We start from the raw sequence: 6,929 nt of genomic DNA, 5'->3' as shown, positions 1-6,929 counted from the left end.
GCCCTCTTTTAAAAAGACTAAAACTGTAAATGTTTGTTTTCTACTCAATGTCTCCTGTGGTATTTCTGCAGGCCTGCTGCTCCTCAGAGAGGGGGCCTTGCTGAGACCTCTGTGCACTCAGTTGGAAGTAGGCCATGGCTGTAATCATGAATACATGCATGCAGCCTTCACCAACGCCATGTGCTGCTATTTGAAAGGCCTATGATGACCACCTGTAAGTTCTTATACTGTTGGTGTAGTAGGGGTATGGCAGTTTCAAATGAGGTACATTACAAATCAACATCACGCTCTTGCATTTCCATCTGTTGTCTCTCTTTCATCTCTTGTCTCATTGCAAAACTTAGAGGCTTTGTTCAGTGAGTGGGAGATGAAAACCTAGTTAATTGTAACAATCTATCATCATTAGACACCTGCAACTGACTGGAGGAGCGGGTCTAGATCTACTAGATCTACTTTACCATTGGTAAAGACTACAGCCCCTCTCAGACTACAGCCTCTCCATGGATGGGGCTTAATGAAAGCATCTCAGAGACACAGAACCCCTTACTCACTCACATCTCTCCAGACACAGAACCCCTTACTCACTCACATCTCTCTAGACAGAGAACCCGCTACTCACTATCATCTCTCCAGACACAGAACCCCCTACTCACTCACATCTCTCTAGACAGAGAACCCCCTACTCACTCACATCTCTCTAGACAGAGTACCCCCTACTCACTCACATCTCTCCAGACAGAGAACCCCCTACTCACTCACATCTCTCCAGACACAGAACCCCTACTCTCTCCCATCTCTCTAGACACAGAACCCCCTACTCACTCATATTTCTCTAGACAGAGAACCCCCTACTCACTCACATCTCTCTAAACACAGAACCCCCTACTCACTCACATCTCTCCAGACACAGAACCCCCTACTCACTCACATCTCTCCAGACACAGAACCCCCTACTCACTCATAGCTCCCCAGACACAGAACCCCCTACTCACTCACATCTCTCCAGACACAGAACCCCCTACTCACTCACATCTCTCCAGCCACAGAACCCCCTACTCACTCACAGCTCCCCAGACACAGAACCCCCTACTCACTCACATCTCTCCAGACACAGAACCCCCTACTCTCTCCCATCTCTCTAGACACAGAACCCCCTACTCACTCACATTTCTCTAGACAGAGAACCCCCTACTCACTCACATCTCTCTAAACACAGAACCGCCTACTCACTCACATCTCTCCAGACACAGAACCCCCTACTCACTCACATCTCTCCAGACACAGAACCCCCTACTCATTCACATCTCTCCAGACACAGAACCCCCTACTCACTCACAGCTCCCCAGACACAGAACCCCCTACTCACTCACATCTCTCCAGACACAGAACCCCCTACTCACTCACATTTCTCTAGACACAGAACCGCCTACTCACTCACATCTCTCCAGACACAGAACCCCCTACTCACTCACATCTCTCCAGACACAGAACCCCCTACTCACTCACATCTCTCTAGACAGACACAGAACCCCTACATCTCTCCAGACACAGAACCCCCTACTCACTCACATCTCTCTAAACACAGAACCCCCTACTCACTCACATCTCTCCAGACACAGAACCCCCTACTCACTCACATCTCTCTAGACACATAACCACCTACTCACTCACATTTCTCTAGACAGAGAGCCTCCCAACTCACTCACATCTCTCCAGACACAGAACCCCCTACTCACTCACATCTCTCCAGACACAGAACCCCCTACTCACTCACATCTCTCTAGACACAGAACCACCTACTCACTCACATTTCTCTAGACAGAGAGCCTCCCAACTCACTCACATCTCTCCAGACACAGAACCCCCTACTCACTCACATCTCTCCAGACACAGAACCCCCAACTCACTCACATCTCTCCAGACACAGAACCCCCTACTCACTCACATCTCTCTAGACACAGAACCCCCTACTCACTCACATCTCTCTAGACAGAGAACCCCCTACTCACTCACATCTCTCTAGACAGAGAACCCCCTACTCACTCACATCTCTCCAGACACAGAACCCCCTACTCACTCACATCTATCTAGACAGATAACCCCCTACTCACTCACATCTCTCCAGACACAGAACCCCCTACTCACTCACATCTCTCTAGAAAGAGAACCCCCTACTCACTCACATCTATCTAGACAGAGAACCCCCTACTCACTCACATCTCTCCAGACACAGAACCCCTACTCACTCACATCTATCTAGACAGAGAACCCCCTACTCACTCACATCTCTCCAGACACAGAACCCTCTACTCACTCACATCTCTCTAGACAGATAACCCCCTACTCACTCACATCTCCCCAGACACAGAACCCTCTACTCACTCACATCTCTCCAGACACAGAACCCCCTACTCACTCACATTTCTCTAGACAGAGAACCCCCTACTCACTCACATTTCTCTAGACACAGAACCACCTACTCACTCACATTTCTCTAGACAGAGAGCCTCCCAACTCACTCACATCTCTCCAGACACAGAACCCCCTACTCACTCACATCTCTCTAGACAGAGAACCCCCTACTCACTCACATCTCTCTAAACACAGAACCCCCTACTCACTCACATCTCTCTAGACAGAGAACCCCCTACTCACTCACATCTCTCCAGACACAGAACCCCCTACTCACTCACATCTCTCCAGACACAGAACCCCCTACTCACTCACATCTCTCTAGACAGAGAACCCCCTACTCACTCACATCTCTCCAGACACAGAACCCCCTACTCACTCACATCTCTCTAAACACAGAACCCCCTACTCACTCACATCTCTCCAGACACAGAACCCCCTACTCACTCACATCTCTCTAGACACAGAACCACCTACTCACTCACATTTCTCTAGACAGAGAGCCTCCCAACTCACTCACATCTCTCCAGACACAGAACCCCCTACTCACTCACATCTCTCCAGACACAGAACCCCCTACTCACTCACATCTCTCCAGACACAGAACCCCCTACTCACTCACATCTCTCTAGACACAGAACCACCTTCTCACTCACATTTCTCTAGACAGAGAGCCTCCCAACTCACTCACATCTCTCCAGACACAGAACCCCCTACTCACTCACATCTCTCTAGACACAGAACCCCCTACTCACTCACATCTCTCTAGACACAGAACCCCCTACTCACTCACATCTCTCTAAACACAGAACCCCCTATTCACTCACATCTCTCTAGACAGAGCCTATGATGTATGATAACTTAATAATTCAAATCAGGATTATTTGGTGTGTGTGTGTATGCGTGTGTGCATGCTTGCTTGTGCTTCCTGCCCAGATGAATCCCTCTGCATTTCATTGCACTGGTTTCAGCCACTTGCAGCAGGGGATTGGGACCCCTCCAGAACCGTGTGGATGAGATTCAGGGGGAACTGGCACCTCGGAGGAAAAACTGATTATAGATCTGAGAAGCAGATAGATGGCAGCATGTCCCTTTATTTAGCACTTATCATTGAACCTGATAAGAGTTATTGCGGGGTTTGTGTCTGTGCGATAAGCCAGGCGGTTGACAACTTGCTATTAGAGCTGTTGAGTGGGCCTTGGCCTTAGTGGCTTAGTCATCCACATCTCTATCACCACAACTGTGTTGCTGCTCTGGGGAGACAATTATATTGGAAGACTTCTGCAGTTTTACATACAAGCTCACATATCAATGCCAAGTCCAGCCTTTAGGCCAAAATAGGTTCAGGAGGACAGACAGAGTGTTGTTTAAAAGTGATTATTTGTGTATTTCTTCTAAATCCGGCCTAGTCCAGATTCAATGGAGGACATTACAGCATGTGTTCTAAGTATATAGCATGTGTTCTTAGACCATAATGATGAAACATGCAGTGACAAGACAAAGCATGTGAACCCTTGGGAAATGCCTGGATTTATGCATAAATTGGTCATAAAATTTGACCTGATCGTCATCAAGGTTACAACAATAGACAAGCTAAGTCTGCTTAAACTAATAACACACAAACAATTGTACGTTTTCATGTCTTTATTGAACACACCGTGTAAACATACACAGTGCAGGGTGGGAAAAGTATGTGAACCCTTGGATTTAATAACTGCTTGACCCTCCTTTGACAGCAATAACCTCAACCAAATGTTTTCTGTAGTTGCGGATCAAACAACGGTCAGGAGAGATTTTGGACCATTCCTATTTATAAAACTGTTTCAGTTCAGCAATATTCTTGGGATGTCTGGTGTGAACTGCTCTCTTGAGGTCATGCCACAGCATCTCAATCGGGTTGAGGTCAGCACTCTGACTGGGCCACTCTAGAAGGCGTATTTTCTTCTGTTGAAGCCATTCTGTGGACAGATAGCCCAACATTCTCCTGCAAAATGTCTTGATAAACTTGGGAATTCATTTTTCCATCGACGATAGCAAGCAGTCCAGGCCCTGAGGCAGCCAAGCAGCCCCAAACCATGATGCTCCCTCCACCATACTTTACAGTTGAGATGAGGGTTTGATGTTGGTGTGCTGTGCATTGTTTTCTCTACATATAGTGTTGTGTGTTCCTTCCAAACAACTCAACTGTAGTTTAATCTGTCCACAGAATACTTTGCCAGTAGCATTGTGGAACATCCAGGTGCACTTTAGCAAACTTCAGACGTGCAGCAACGTCTTTTTTGGACAGCAGTGGATTCTTCCTTGGTGTCCTCCTATGAACATCATTCTTGTTTGTTTTTTTACGTATCATAGATTCCTCAACAGAGATGTTAGCATGTTCCAGCGGTTTCTTTAAGTCTTTAGCTGACACTCTAGAATTCGTCTTAACCTCATTGAGCATTCTGCGCTGTACTCTTGCATTCATCTTTGCAGGACGGCCACTACTAGGGAGAGTAGCAACAGTGCTGAACTTTCTCCATTTGTAGACAATTTGTCTTACCGTGGAGTGATGAACATCAAGGCTTTTAGAGATACTTTTGTAACCCTTTCCGGTTTTATGTAAGTCAACAATTGTTAATCTTAGGTCTTCTGAGATCTCTTTTGTTTGAGGCATGGTTCACATCAGGCAATGCTTCTTGTGAATAGCAAACTCAAATTTTGTGAATGTTTTTCATAGGGCAGGGCAGCTTTAACCAACATCTCCAATCTCGTCTCATTGATTGAACTCCAGGTTAGCTGACTCCTGACTCCGACTAGCTTTTGGAGAAGTCTTTAGGGGTTCACATACTTTTTCCAACCTACACTGTGAATGTTTAAATGATGCATTCGATATAGACAAGAAAAATACAATGATTTGTGTACAATGATTTAAGCACACTATGTTTGTCTATTGTTGTGACTTAGATGAAGATCAGATCAAATATGATGATCCATTTATTCAGGAATCCAGGTCATTCCTAAGGGCTCACATACTTTTTCCAACCTACACTGTGAATGTTTAAATGATGCATTCGATATAGACAAGAAAAATACAATGATTTGTGTACAATGATTTAAGCACACTATGTTTGTCTATTGTTGTGACTTAGATGAAGATCAGATGAAACATGCTGATCATGTATTCAGGAATCCAGGTCATTCCTAAGGGCTCACAGACTTGTTTGTGCCACTGTATATGATCTGATGTACTGGGTGCAACATAGTGTTTCTAGTTCTCCTATATACACCAAAAAGACAAGGCTTATTGAGTATCCTTCAGGGGTTCTTCAAATTGAAACGGTGGGGGAAGCCGTTTAAGTTTTCTGAAGAAACCTTTAAGGGTTGTTCAAAGATCCCCTTTCAATGGATCCTTGAAGAACATAACCCCCCCCTATTATTATTAATAATAATAATAATATGCATAACAATAACCACAATAACACAATATTATAGTTGTCAGTGTTCATTATGATTTTAGTGGCAAAGCAGAAGTAAAACATCTAAATGAGATAAAGTCCCAGCAGAGCCCCAAGTCCGATGGATTATATCCTCTGGCGTGTTGATGTTCTCCGTATCTATAGCCAGAATGATGTTGCTGTGCATGGTGACGTAACAAGTTTCCTGTTATATTCATCAGACTTGTAGCTGGGGAGTCTGGCAATCAAAAAAATTTAATTATACAGGGGATTAACAAAACACACTTAAGACAGTATTCATACCTTGGTTTTGTGATGAACGTGAATGAAAAAACCTGTTTTGATAAAGGTTTTCATACATATACATTGTCCATAATGTAGAGGCCTCTGGGATATTCATTGACGAGGTAAGGGAGGGGGATGGTACATGTGATCAGCATAACATTCAGGCTGTATCTCAACTAGCCGTGATTGGTAGTCCCATAGGGACAGCGCACAATTGGCCCAGAGTCGTCTAGGTTTAGCCGGTGGAGGCCGTCATTGTAAATAATCATTTGTTCTTAACTGACTTGCCTAGTTAAATAAAGGTAAAATACATTTTTGTTCTATAAAAAAATGTAAACATACCAATACAAATGACATACCTTTGTATGCCTCCTCATCTGTAAACCTGCAGACACAGACACAAAGTGAGCAGTTCAGTCATCCTCACCAATACAGCCTTCAACATGTTCTTATAGCCTTTATATTCTTACCTCTTTGTTGATTGATTTCCATTTTCTGTTTTAGAATGATTTCCACATATATGAAAAGATGATAGATGGTATCATCACTAAACAAGATCAATTTAGATCATACAAGGGACAAACCTGACCTTAAATTGAGGAGATCTTAATGAACATATTTCAGTTAAGTGCCTGCACCTGCTGCCCTTTCAAATCCAAATGTTTCAATTGGGCCGTTACGTTCCTCCAGGAACCCACACCAACTGAGGTTCCTCGATGAACCCCACCTCCTATGAGGTTCTTGGAATAACCTTTGAGGGACATTTTCAGTGCCAAAAACCTTAGAAGAAGTGTAGTT

The 6,929-nt window shown here is 44.5% G+C and overlaps 1 long non-coding RNA gene across 1 annotated transcript; it reads right to left on the bottom strand.

Moving 5' to 3' along the window:
• Window positions 1-5,963: 5,963 nt before the first annotated feature.
• On the bottom strand, window positions 5,964-6,678 carry LOC123995512. Its single transcript, XR_006831859.1, has 3 exons — window positions 6,602-6,678; window positions 6,491-6,516; window positions 5,964-6,084 (listed from the first exon to the last, which is right to left on the bottom strand). It is a non-coding gene; the product is annotated as an uncharacterized LOC123995512 (long non-coding RNA).
• Window positions 6,679-6,929: the final 251 nt, after the last annotated feature.

The sequence above is a fragment of the Oncorhynchus gorbuscha genome, linkage group LG02, assembly GCF_021184085.1.
Source record: "Oncorhynchus gorbuscha isolate QuinsamMale2020 ecotype Even-year linkage group LG02, OgorEven_v1.0, whole genome shotgun sequence".
Classification (NCBI taxonomy): Eukaryota; Metazoa; Chordata; class Actinopteri; order Salmoniformes; family Salmonidae; genus Oncorhynchus; species Oncorhynchus gorbuscha.
This window is presented reverse-complemented; position numbering and strand designations above follow the sequence as displayed.